Here is a 14,708-nt window from a genome sequence, read left to right as displayed (position 1 = left end):
CTTCTTCAGCAACCACTTCTTTACATCATTAGGTAAAGAAGGGGGAACCTTTTGGGTAATCACTTCCCATAAAGGTCTGGCGCTCCAGTAAGTGTCAAATTTATCTACTTCTTGAGATATGGGATACTCATAGGGAAGACGAAGATCCCTGGAAGGAATATTTTGAAGCAAGCCATATTGTCTCTTTACTCTGCAGGGATAATAATATGTCATGCGAGACAAGCTTGGAAGACGGCAGAAAGGTTGCTTGTTAACACCAACCAACCTTTTTATTTTCCACCATGGGATGACCCACTTGATAGTGAAATCACGTGATTCAAAGACTTTCTTCCACCCATGGCGCCCAATTTTAGGGATGCGCTTCTTTCTTCTCACAAAGCAAGTGGGCATATAACTTTCAATGTCGTCCGGAGGGCTAATTAATCCTAGCCTTTCCATTAGCCACATCTGAAAAAATTCCAATGCAAATAAATTAATATTACAATACAAAAATATATTTTTTGATTTCTGTAATTAAAAATATTATTTTTCTACCTGTAATAAAATTGGAGAACCGCGAAGAGGTGCTTTTGGGTCCCTTTTCAACTAATCTAGACTAATCATAGTCTCTCCAACTATCAATGGCATTGGATTTCTCCCTGATTCAATTTGTTCTAGCACAGTGGTTATAATTGATTGACCCTCATTAATTTTACCACTACTAAGACAATATTGATTAAGCATGCAGAATAAGAACGCCCTTCTTCTATATATGTGAAAAGATTCATAAAGCGGTTTATCAAAATAATAGCGTGCGAATTCTTTTAAATTCACCACATTTCCATCTACTATTTTTGATAAATCTCTTTCCTTCAAGTTAAAAAAGCGCTCAAAATCCTTATAGTAATATGCATCTACTCTAGGGATCACTACCAGGTCTATTGCAGGGAAGCCTAAAATAGCACCAAATTCCTCTGGCAAAGGGCTAATTTCATCATACCCTATTCTATAACAATGTGTGTCAATGTTCCAATATTCTAAAGCGGTATGAATGAAGTCTATGTCTAGATCTACCCCTTTAATGCCATAAATTCCCCCCAAGTGAAATAAATCCAATTCTTTTCTTTCTCTAGCATTGAGAGATCGACACCATTCATGAGAATATTGGGTGAAGGTTTTAGTGGCTAAAGACATGATTATTATTTTTTCTAAAGAGAAGAATATTTTTTTTTCGCTGGAATTTTGTGAATAATCGCCTGAGCTGGGGGCTATTTATGCACAAATTGCGAGGAATTTCAACCTGACTGGAATACGTAGTCAGCGTCAATTGGCGTCACACACCCGAAATTAGCGTCACCCATCTGCTATTGGCGCCACACGCTAGAAATAGCGCCTGGCGCCACGCGCCACAGGCTGGCGCCAGCTGGCGCCAAGTCAGCAGAACAGCCGCGCGTGCTCAGTTCGCGTTTTGATATTAAATTGGAGTCGGTTAATGACTTTATGGCCCCGTTTTAATTTCTTCTAAATATCTTTCTATCCTTTTCTTAATTAATTATTATTTATTTTCTCTTGATTTTATATTAAAAAATCAGCCTTTCCCTCCGTTTTATTTTTCCTTTTTATTTTCCTTTTAGGGGGAGAGAGTCGGATAATACCCTCCATCAATAATAAAAATGACGGAATCATAATAGATAATAATAGATTTAGAGAACAATGTGAACACATCAAATCACGCGCTCCTCTCATTCATGGACGGATACGCAGGGTACAATCAGATTCTCATGGCGGAAGAAGACATGGAGAAGACAACTTTTATCACACCATGGGGCACTTACTGTTACATGGTAATGCCATTTGGGTTGAAAAACGCAGGTGCTACTTACCAACGTGCAGCAACTGCCTTGCTTCATGACATGATGCACAAAGAAGTTGAAGTATATGTCGACGACATGATTGTGAAATCAAAGGACCGTCCAGGCCATCAAGTAGCCTTAAGGAAATTTTTCGAAAGGCTAAGAAAATACAATATGAGGTTGAATCCATCAAAATGTGCTTTTGGAGTCACCTCAAGCAAGCTCTTGGGGTACGTCATAAGCTCTAGAGGAATAAAGATAGATCCAACCAAGATTAAAGCGATCATGTCAATGCCACCGCCCAAGACCGAGAAACAGATTCGAGGATTCATTGGCCGGTTGCAATACATAAGTAGGTTCATATCAAAACTAACAACGATATGTGAACAAATCTTCAAAAAGCTCAAGAAGAATGTACCAGTAATATGGGATGACGAGTGGCAAAAAGCCTTTGACCGGATTAAAGCCTATCTCGCAAATCCTCCCGTATTAGCGCCAGCACTTCCCGAAATATCTCTTAGGTTATATCTGACGGTTACCAAAGAGACAATGGGAGCCATGCTAGCACAGGAGGTAGAAAACAAAGAGAATGCAATCTATTACTTAAGGAAAAGATGCTCGAATACAAAACACGCTATACACCACTCGAGAAATTGTGCCTCGCTTTAGTGTGGGCCACGACTAAGTTGAGACATTACATGTTGGTGCATACCGTTTTCGTAGTATCTCGATTAGATCCACTCAAATACTTGTTCGAGAAATCAATGCTCAATGGACGTATTTCAAGATGGATAGTCAACTTAGCCCAGTTAGATGTGCGGTTTATGCCACAAAAAGCTATTAAAGGATCCGTGGTGTCAGATTTTCTGACAGATTTTCCAATAGAAGACTCGACACCAATACAGGACAATGAATTTCTAGATGAAGATTTGATGGTCACCGAAGATGATACTTGGACCTTGTATTTTGACGGAGCCTCAAACCAAAAGGGATGTGGTGTCGGAGTGCTACTAGTATCACCTAAAGAAGAACACGTCCCAATCTCAATAAAGCTTGATTTCGACGTTACTAACAATGATGCTGAATATGAAACATGTGTGGTAGGCCTTGAAACAGCCCTGGCATTGGGAGTAAAAAAGTTAAGGATATTTGGAGATTCCTCTCTAATCATCAATCAAATATCTAAAAGGTGGAAAGTAAGGAGCGAAAGCCTAGCACCTTACCAAACTTATCTAGAAACTCTTACCGATCAGTTAGAGAAGGTAGAATACACATATCTACCTAGAGAAGAAAATCAATTTGCTGATGCCTTGGCAAGATTAGCCTCAATGGTTAGGATTCCCACGGATATCGAGCAAATGCCTCTAACTATCGAAAAAAGGCACAAATCAGCATATATACAGGCTATAGAAGACGACAACCCAGTCCAAGACAAAGATGAAGAACGAGAAGAAGAACCATGGTACACAGACATTCTCAACTATGTCACCAATGGAGAATACCCTCCTCATGCTGACAAAAGAGCTAAGCGAGCCTTGAGACTTTTGGCTTCTCAATATGTACTCATAGACAACGAGCTACATAAAAGGGCACCTAAAGGTCGAGCCCTCCTATGTGTCGGGAAGGTGGATGCACAAAGAATAATGAGAATGGTCCACGAAGGAATATGTGGAACTCATATAAATGGCAAAATGTTAGTCCAGAAAATAATGCAAGAAGGGTATTATTGGACTACCATGAATAGGGACTGCCATCAATATGTAAAAAGATGTCCTAAGTGTCAAATTTATGCCAACTTACAGCACGTTCCTCCATCTTTGCTTTATACCTACACATCACCATGGCCATTCTCTACATGGGGAATTGACATAATTGGCAAGATCGCTCCTCAGGGACAGGAGGCCATGAATTTATTCTAGTAGCGAATAATTACTTTACGAAGTGGGTTGAAGCACAATCATATGCTAAACTCACCTCAAAACATGTAGCACTTTTTATCGAGAGAAATATCATTTGTCGATATGGAGTCCCACATGAAATGATAAGTGACAATGGAACTCACTTTCAAGCCGAATGTGAAGAATAGCTACATAAATATGGTATCCAACATCATCATTCGTCCCCTTATAGACCTCAAGAAAATGGAGCAGTCGAGGCAGCTAATAAGAATTTAAAGACTATCATCGGGAAAATGACAGAAAATTATAAGGATTGGCCTGACAAGCTTCACTTTGCATTGTGGGGTTATCGCACGTCAATCCGTACGTCAACAGAAATTACACCATTTTCTTTGGTATATGGAATGGATGTCGTATATCCTGTCGAACTAGAAATACCATCTCTACGTATTGCGCTAGAGAGTAAACTTGATGAAATCGAATGGACTAGGGCACAATATGAAGAATTGATCCTACTCAACGAAAAACGACTAGAAGCTCTACATCACACTCAGTGCTATCAAACTCGTATGGCTAGACATTTTAATAAGAAGTTCAAGACAAGAAATATCAAAGTAGGAGATTTGGTATTAAAAGCGCTAAGAAAAAATGTTTTAGATCCAAGGGGAAAGTTTGGACCTAATTGGTCTGGCCCCTACATTGTCAAAACAATCCTGTCAGGTGGTGCAGCAAAATTAACCGACATGGATGGCAATGAATTCTCAAACATGACCAATCTTGACCAACTTAAAAAATACTACCCATAATTACTTGAGTAGGACACTCAAGAGAGCTACGTTCAGCCTGGATTCCTTAGGAAAGGATACGTAGGCAACCCATTACGGGTGCGGCCACTTTATTTTTCGACATCTCCGCGTTCCAAAATCAACAAAAAGTCAACTGAAGTCGGAAAAGCAACTGGCGTCACAGAATAAAGCCTGGCGCGAGCAAAAAGCCATTAGCGCCAGACGACAGTATTGGCGCCTGGCGCCAGTCCTCAATAGCTGGCGCCAATTCGCAATTATTGACGCCAATTCAGTAATAAAATCTGGGCGAATTTCGGTGTTTTTCGGAAAATTTTCGACTTCCGTACTCGAAGAATTTCTGGACAATCAAGTTTTTCGGTTTTTCATTGCTTTAATAAAATAAATTTAAAGTAACAATTTAATTGAAATTTGAAATTTCATTAATGAAATAAAATTGCATTGTTAATGGAATTTAAATAATGCTGAAATAAATTAACTTTAAATAAACACTAAGAATCTAATAAATCTAAAGCTAAGCAATGTTCTAGTCTTTCTTCTCCTTCTTTGCTCTTTTCCAATTCTTTTCCGCCTCCTCCTCTTCATCCATTACTTTAGCCAGTAGGCATCCTTTAGAGGACCTACATTCAATCTTAGAATAGATTGTTTCTCCTTCAGCTAGCACCCCATGCTTCTTTTCCACCCAAGCCTTCTTGTCTATAATTTTCCTCTTCCCCTTGTCTTCAGTAGTATTCTTCTTCTTAGGCATTATAGGTGTCTTGAACTCAATTCTTGCACCTAAGTGTTCCTTGGCCGGTGTCACCCTGTCACCTAGACGATTCTTCACATCGGTTCTACCCTGATCAATTGAAGACTTCTTCAGCAACCACTTCTTTACATCATTAGGTAAAGAAGGGGGAACCTTTTGGGTAATCACTTCCCATAAAAGTCTAGCGCTCCAGTAAGTGTCAAATTTATCTACTTCTTGAGATATGGGATACTCATAGGGAAGACGAAGATCCCCGGAAGGAATATTTTGAAGCAAGACATATTGTCTCTTTACTCGGCAGGGATAATAATATGTCATGCGAGACAAGCTTGGAAGACGGCAGAAAGGTTGCTTGTTAACACCAACCATCCTTTTTATTTTCCACCATGGGATGACCCACTTGATAGTGAAATCACGTGATTCAAATACTTTCTTCCACCCATGGCGCCCAATTTTAGGGATGCGCATCTTTCTTCTCACATCTGAAAAAATTCCAATGCAAATAAATTAATATTACAATACAAAAATATATTTTTTGATTTCTGTAATTAAAAATATTATTTTTCTACCTGTAATAAAATTGGAGAACCGCGAAGAGGTGCTTTTGGGTCCCTTTGCAACTCATCTAGACTAATCATAGTCTCTCCAACTATCAATGGCATTGGATTTCTCCCTGATTCAATTTGTTCTAGCACAGTGGTTATAATTGATTGACCCTCATTAATTTTACCACTACTAAGACAATATTGATAAAGCATGCAGAATAAGAACGCCCTTCTTCTATATATGTGAAAAGATTCAGAAAGCGGTTTATCAAAATAATAGCGTGCGAATTCTTTTAAATTCACCACATTTCCATCTACTATTTTTGATAAATCTCTTTCCTTCAAGTTAAAAAAGCGCTCAAAATCCTTATAGTAATATGCATCTACTCTAGGGATCACTACCAGGTCTATTGCAGGGAAGCCTAAAATAGCACCAAATTCCTCTGGCAAAGGGCTAATTTCATCATACCCTATTCTGAAACAATGTGTGTCAATGTTCCAATATTCTAAAGCGGCGGTATGAATGAAGTCTATGTCTAGATCTACCCCTTTAATGCCATATATTCCCCCCAAGTGAAATAAATCCAATTCTTTTCTTTCTCTAGCATTGAGAGATCGACACCATTCATGAGAATATTGGGTGAAGGTTTTAGTGGCTAAAGACATGATTATTATTTTTTCTAAAGAGAAGAATATTTTTTTTCGCTGGAATTATGTGAATAATCGGCTGAGCTGGGGGCTATTTATGAACAAATTGCGAGGAATTTCAACCTGACTGGAATACGTAGTCAGCGTCAATTGGCGTCACACACCCGAAATTAGCGTCACCCATCTGCTATTGGCGCCACACGCTAGAAATAGCGCCTGGCGCCACGCGCCACAGGCTGGCGCCAGCTGGCGCCAAGTCAGCAGAACAGCCGCGCGTGCTCAGTTCGCGTTTTGATATTAAATTGGAGTCGGTTAATGACTTTATGGCCCCGTTTTAATTTCTTCTAAATATCTTTCTATCCTTTTCTTAATTAATTATTATTTATTTTCTCTTGATTTTATATTAAAAAATTAGCCTTTCCCTCCGTTTTATTTTTCCTTTTTATTTTCCTTTTTGGGGGAGAGAGTCGGATAATACCCTCCATCAATAATAAAAATGACGGAATTTTTGCGCAATCACATTTTCACACACTAACATACACTAACATAATAATAGATTTACAGAACAAAGTGTCTAAGTAACAAGTCAAAGGCAAAGTTCTATAAAAAGTCAAAATAAAATGCATATACAGAAGTGAACTACGGCACCGGAGGACGTAGGCCCATCATGCCATAAAACTGCGCCGTCTGAGGAGTCACCTCTCCACCAGCTCCAGCCTCAGCACCAGCTCCAGTCTCCGTAGGAGGAGGGAAACTCAAAACAGGACCGCTCCAGCCAAGGTCAACCTGAGGCTGAGACCGCGGAGGCTGCTGCGATGACGAGCCAAGCTCGTACATCCCACCACCTCTGAAAGCCGAGGTAGCCTCTCCTACCGGTGCAGCAGGAGCACCCTCAAAAGAAGACCCTGAGCCCTCAGCAACGTCGGCTCGAGCAGCCTCGGAACGACCACCTCTACCTCCTCACGAAGTGCGACGACGTCTCGAGCTAGACCTCGCCGGCTCTCTCCGCCCCTTAGGCCTCGTACGGGTGTGAGAAGCAATCGGCTTACCCTGCAAAAAGAATTAAATCAGAAACAAGGTGAAAACTGAAACATAGTGCAGAAACAATAAGTAAAGAAAAGTTACCTCTGGGACAGCGTCGTCTCGACGACAGGTAGCCGCGTTCCTCATCCGGACGAGTTGGCTCCGGAAGGCATCAATGCATCGTGCCATAGCCGAAACCACCTCGCGTGAGAATTGTCAAGGAAAGTTAAGTCAGTAAAAATGCACGATAAATGAATACAAGATTCTGAATTAGAGCTAGACTTACTCTGGTCTGGTGACGAGGAATCGACCGCTCCACGAAGCGCTCGCCCTCAGGAGCCGGAGAAATCATCTCCTCGATCGGCCCGTACATCCTCTAGTAGTGGATGGACATACAGGGTGGCACAAACTCAGTGGGACCCTCCTAATGAAACAGAAAAAAATCAGTAAGGTATTATTTAGGGGCTACTCAGCGAAAAACAAAAAGCTAAGAATCTTACCCTCACATCCTCGGCCGGCACGAGGACTGGAGCCAACAAAGGAAGTAGCTCCTCAACATAACTCTGCCCAAGGATCACATGGGACCGCCAAAGAGAACCAGGCTCCTCAGCCATGCTCGACAACTCTCTCTCGTCGAACATGTGGCGTGGTGGAGGAGCAGGAACGACAAAAGCATCGGAAGAGTGTTGTCTAGCAACTCTCTCCCCTAAATACGCAACCGCTCCGTAGGTCCCCAGAAAGTAACGGCGCTCAGCAGAGTACTGTGCAGCTAATCCAGGGAGTGTCCAACCACCCCATGGTCGGTATACTACCTCAGGTCCCTATAAAAATACCAATCGGGTAAGAACATGTCTAAAACACGCAGAAGAGCAAGATAAACACTAAAAGTCGTACCGAGATGATCCGACTCCGGACACGTGTAGTAGACAGGTCCACATGGTGGCCGCCCCAAGAGGCGCTCACCGGATACCCCCTCGGCGATGGTCTCGCTGGCGCAATGGAAGGAAAGTACTCATAGAACCAGATCTACAAAAAGCTAAAGCATGAGTAAATGCTGCCTAACATATAGGGCTAAACTTTATAGGGAATAATGTTTACCTCTACGACTTTCCAGAAAGAAGACAAAGCAACATTAGTCCTAAGAGGCCGGTAGCGACATGAGTCCCTCAGTGCGCGAACGAAGTCAGTATAGGCCAAGTTGGCCCAGTCATAAGTCCCGATCCCCCGGAGATTGCGAACAGCAGGGAGGTAGTAAAGCAACGCCCTACTACCCCTATCAGAAGAAAATGTCCCAGACAACAACATCAGCACAAAGATGCACACCCGCTGCTCTCGGGTGGTCGCATCGTCATCAAGAGCCGCTGCCAGTGTCGAGCGGCGAATCCCTCTAGCACTGAACTGAGTCGTCTCGACCTCAACTCGGGCCCGGACAGCAATCGGCCCCAACAGCTCCTCGACCTCTGGAGAAAAGACGTCGATACCACCGTCGAATGGCAGCGGCACAGAAGAGAACTCCAATCCTGTGATGAGACTGAAGTCTGTAGGAGTGACCATCATTTCACCCCATGGAAAATGAAATGTGTTGGTGGTGTCCCAGAAGAACTCCACCAGAGCGCGTACTACGTGGTGACCACCGCTAAAGGCAACCATAGCCTCGGAAGTCTCAAACAGGGCAACCAGTCCGCAAGACTCCCATAGGAGTCTCGTCTCTCGATCTCTGGCGATATGCATCCTGTACAAATCGCCTAGACCATCGCAGCCAGAGCCGTGATGTCGTGTCCTCCCAGGCTCGGTTCCCCGTCTCACCCTCTCAGATATGTGGTGGACAGGGGCAAAGAACAAGGTCCGCTCATCCTACTCTGGGAACTGACCAAGCGAAGTGGACGGTGTGGTGTCGTCTTCCACGGGCTCATGCTCCCGTCTTGTGTTTCGGGACCGTGAACCTGAGCCTCATTGTCTAGCCATGCTACATTGTGCAGAATCATCATAAATCAAGGTTCTATAGTATTTAAAGGTTTGCCTAGCCGCATGATACTATTTTCACAAAAATAGAGTACGTAGTACTAAAACAGGGAACAGTCTACTAGAATATCGATGTGTGGCAAAGGGAAGTCGTCCTTTGGACTTGCCTTATTTAGATCTCGATAGTCGACACACATCCTTACCCTTCCGTCTTTCTTCAGAACTGGGACGACGTTGGCGACCCATTCGGGGTATTTGGATACCTTGATGAAACCTGCAGTTATTTGTTTTTGAACTTCTTCTTTTATCTTAAGTGCTACGTCGGGTTTCATTCGACGTAACTTTTGTTTTACAGGTTTCATTCCTGGAATTAATGGCATAGTGTGTTGAGCTATTTCTCTGTTAATGCCTGGCATATCTTCATATGACCAAGCAAATACATTGATAAATTCTTTAAGCAAGTTAATTAAATCGGTTCTTTCTTGTTTATTCAATGTTAGTCCGATTTTAACTTCTCTTTTATGATTTTAATCATTTGAGATGTCAACTATTTCAGTCTCTTCAATTACTGGTGTTTTCTTTTCAAGTGTTTCCATTGCTTTAATAAATTCTTTATCTTTTTCATCGTTAGCTAAGCAATGTTCGTCATCTTGGGTTAGGGAAGAACACGAGAAGTAAGGAGAATGAGCGATATTATTATACTCTGAGATCATTACATCAAAGAGTGATATGTCCTGAAGGACTGGATCACTAACTATCCTAGGAGAAGAAATAGGAAGGGAAGGCGTTATAGCTAAAGACTTAGAAGATTCTAAAGAGAAAGGCTCTGACTCAGACTCTGACCCTGACTCTGACGATTCTTCAAACATCGGCCCTTGTCCTGTCGTGATTGGTATCCTCCTTCCACTCGGAGTAGTCACCTTGATAGTCTTGCGCCACCCTTGCAATAATCCTTTAGTTGGAGTAATTAGCTTTGAGGGGTCGAAGTTTTCGTTTTGTAGGACCGTTTAAATGAGTGAGGAGTTGTCTTCCTCATAAACTGGCTCATTCTTTTCTCGCCCAAACAGTAATCCATGAAGTTACAGTCAAAGCATGGAGGTGCTCTCTCCTTATGGACGGGAGTTGGGATTTCATCAGTGAAATAGCAATCCAAGAAAATCTCGAATCCTGGTTGTCGTATGCCATTTACAACAAATGGTTCGGGAAATTCATAGCATGGATAGTCCTCTCCTTCTTTTATAAACTGACCATTAAGCGTATGTGGGTACTGATCCATTGGAATTGCTTTCTTTTTAATGCGAGCGTCCCTACGTGCTTTTAATTTGTCCTGGGCTCGCTTGAGATCTTTCCGAGTCGGTTCGAAACCAAGTCCGAAAGTATCTAGTTTAGGGAGGCCAGGTGACTCTATCGATTTTTCTATCCCCTTCTTCTTTCCTAAGGTCATCCCAGGGAAGTGTCCTTGTTTCTTTAGCATAGTGTTGATAATCATGTTGGAATGGGGGTCGTGGCAAAGAGATGTCCTTTCATCCTCTTGGATTAAGGAGACTTCTTCGTTAAAGCCCCATAGGTCTTCATCATCTTCGTCGTGCTCCACGTTGATGATTGGATTCTCTATTGACTTGATCCTCATTGGCGAAGCATCAATGGTGATGGGGATTCCTCCAACTATAGCTTTCACTTGTTGGTGGAGAGATGAAGGGACGGCCTTTAGGTCATGGAGCCAAGGGAGTCCTTACAACAGATTGAATGAGGCTTTGATGTCTACCACTTGAAAAGTAGTAGCATGTTCTATTGCTCCTACCGTCACATTTAGGGTTATTTTTCCAAGATCTTGACGTCGAGTGTTATCGTAAGCTCTTATTCCTTGTGTGGACGGAGTTAAATCCTCATCCTTTATGCCGAGCATCCTCGTAGTCCTAAGTGGACAGACGTTAATAGCCGATCCATTGTCTACAAGCGTCATGGGAACATTCATTCTTTTGCAGACTACTGTGACGTTTAACGCTTTGTAGTGCTTGTCACCTTCCGGTGGTAAATGTTTATCAGAGAAGGTGATTAGATTAATTGGACTAGGGAGATCACTCGTGAGGAAGTTAGCTAGTCCCTCAGGAGTGGTGTTAGAATCTATCCCGATTTTATCCAAGGCATTCATCACAGCCAACCTATGTTCTCGAGATGTTGCCAGAAGTTTCCATACATTCATCTCCACTTTCGTTTTCTTGAATTGTTTAACGATGTCATTGTCTTCGATGATAGGTATGGGAACTTGTTGTACGGTAGGCATGGGTTGTGTTGAAACAGGAGGTTGTATTCTCCCGGATCTTGTGAGGACGTCTATTGATGGATCTTCTTCATCCCAAATGTCGTCCGTGGTGTATGATATGGAAAGTGAAGGTTCTAATATGTCTTTTAGATAGACATCTTCTTCATCACTGTCCCATACTCCATTAACATTTATATCCTCTTCTTGTTGAACTCAGACTAATTCCTTTCTATCAATCATTTTCTGCACCAAATCCTTGAATTTGAAGCAGTTTTCTATGGTGTGTCCTCCTGACTGATGGTATTGATAGTAATATCTATCCGTTTTTTTTAATGATTTAAATGGTCTCGGTTCGAGAGGTTTGACCTTGCCACTCTCGGAGAGCATTTTAAACATTTGTGCATACGGGATCTCAATTGGAGTATAAACTTTATTGCTCTTCTTGGGTCTTTCGGTGACTTGTAAGGGAAAGTGTTTTGCCTCATAAGTCGTTTTTACTGGTGTGAATTCACTCTTAGGTTCTTGATCATACTTCTTGTGAAGTTTATTCAGAATTTTGAGAGTTTCATGTAACATTTGTGATGTCTCCCTCAGATATAGTGTGAGTATTCGTATTTCTATCTCATTTGTTGGTTCTGGAAGATTATCTTCGACATCGAAAAAGATCTCTTCTTCTTCCTCTTCGACGTTGGTCACTTTGACAAGCTTAATGAGAGATGAGGGGTCAACTTCGCTTTCTTCATCGGAGATAACCAATGTGTGAGCTAGAGGTGCATTGTTAATACTCGGTTTCTTACTGGCAGGAGGCAACGACAGCTTATTACTATCAATCAGGTCTTGGATAGCTTCCTTAAGCTTCCAACAGCTTTCAGTAGAATGGCCCCTACCTTGATGATACTTGCAATGCGCATTGGGGTTCCAATTAGGCGACCTCTTCTCAACTAGTGGATCTCCAAATGGTCCAATGGGAGTTATAAGACCTTTTGCGTTTAGCCGATCAAACGCGGTGTCATAATTCATGCCAATAGCAGTGAAGTTTCTCCTAAACAGTTTCTTGTGTCCTTGGTTGTTCATGGCAAGGACTACTCCTAGATTAAAGGTGCTAACATTATTTGAGTGGGCGGTTTTGGAAGAAGAAGGATTGTCGCTCTTCTTTCCTTTCCAGCCACTGTTGGAGTTATTGTTGGCAGCTTTAGATTTAGCTAAGTCATCTTCAATATTAATCCCAATATCATAAATAGCCTTAAAGGTATGAAGGTTATTTTGATATTTAAGATGTTCTGAATATTTTTCTTGGAGATTTTTAATGAACAATCTCACAGACTCTTTTTCACTTGGTACCTCAATCATTTTAGCTGAGGTTTCTCTCCACTTGTTTAAGAAAGATGTGAAGCCTTCATTCTCCTTCTGCTTGAGGATTTCAAGTTCTCTATGGTCAGTTTCGACTTGAACATTGCATTTGTACCTATCGACGAAAGAGTTTGCTATGGATTCCCAGGTAGAGGTCTTATCTTTTTCAAGAGAAAAGAACCATTGTTGGCAAACAGTCTCGAGAGATAGCGAGAACAAAGAAGGGGAAATTTTCTTATCGATACCCTTGATACTCATTATTATTTCAAATGCCCTTAGATGGAAGTAGGGGTTGTCGATTGCCCTAAACTTTGGGATGTCTTTGGCACTGAACTTCTGCGGAAGAAGATCTTTATCCACCGAGACCCCTTAGGATGTGAGTTCTTGAAATTTGTAATCGCTGGACAACTTGCTTAGGCTTTCTTGCATGAGGTCCATTTGTTGTTGCTTCGCGGGATCCTCGATCTTAAGTGCGAGAAGCTTTAGTGTCTCAGTTATAGTAGCCAGTTGGTTCTTGAGATCATTAACTTCTTCCTGAGTTGCCATTATAACTCTTGCTTTCCCCTTGCGAGCTATAGGTTTTTCAAAAAGTTGGACTTGTACGAAGAGGTTATCTTTGATTAATCGTCCTTCCTTTCTTGACCACGCGCTGTAAATTAAGCCAGTTTGCGTTTTAATTACTTAACTCGAATCAGTTTGACTTTATGAATTTTATTTTTAAAAAAAGTATGCATATTTTTAGGGAGCAATAATGTACATGTGTTTAGGGAACTTAAGTACTATTATTTATTGGAGGATTAATATCCGACTTACCCCCCTAAAAAAAATGACGAAAAAATAACGCGCGCACCAAGACTCCCTTAATCATGGTCAAGACATGTGTATTAGTGTGTGTATTGAGTGTAAGTGACATGCTTGGACTCTTGTGTAAGACCATGGGACGTAGTGCCTAAACTCGAATATTGATTCAATTAAGCATTATTGCCAGCAAAATTAACCGAATTAAATGGGAAACTGACTAATTAGACATTAGGTGATGACTCGACAAAAAATCCGAACTGTCGGCCAAGCGACAGGACTAGCGTCACAATATGGTGATTGGCGCCAAACTTTTTAGTAAATGTCTGGCGCTACACACCATAAAGTGGCGCTACAGCCCAGATTTTGGCACCAATACTAGAGCCTCGGTCTGGGACTGTTTTCGATATTATTAGTCAACTGGGGTATGCCTAAATTCGTACTAGGTCAATTCCGATTAAAGAAGAAAAAACTTTATTGACTCGAATTAATTAATTAATTAATTAATCAGGCAAAGTTCATTAAGTCATTAATTATAATCTCAACACAAATCAACAAACGGTTAGGAGGAGCATAGAATATATATGCACAACAAATAATGCACAATTAGTCAAGTAGGCACAACATGATGCAATGAGTTCGCAACCTAACCATGGCTCTAGTTCTCTAAAGTTCGGGATATGGTTTAGTCAAATAGGGTCCATGGTTAATTGTTCAGATGCACCGCGTAGAAGCCTAACCGTGAAGGGTTAACGCGTGTGGATAGAACACCGCGAGTTTTAGAAAAAACTCACTTCCATGGTTTGGTAAATTCAACATCTCAGATGTACCCTTTGTT

Source organism: Chenopodium quinoa, unplaced genomic scaffold (genome assembly GCF_001683475.1).
Source record: "Chenopodium quinoa cultivar QQ74 unplaced genomic scaffold, ASM168347v1, whole genome shotgun sequence".
In the NCBI taxonomy this organism is placed as follows: domain Eukaryota; kingdom Viridiplantae; phylum Streptophyta; class Magnoliopsida; order Caryophyllales; family Amaranthaceae; genus Chenopodium; species Chenopodium quinoa.
Note: the sequence above shows the minus strand (reverse complement) of the source record.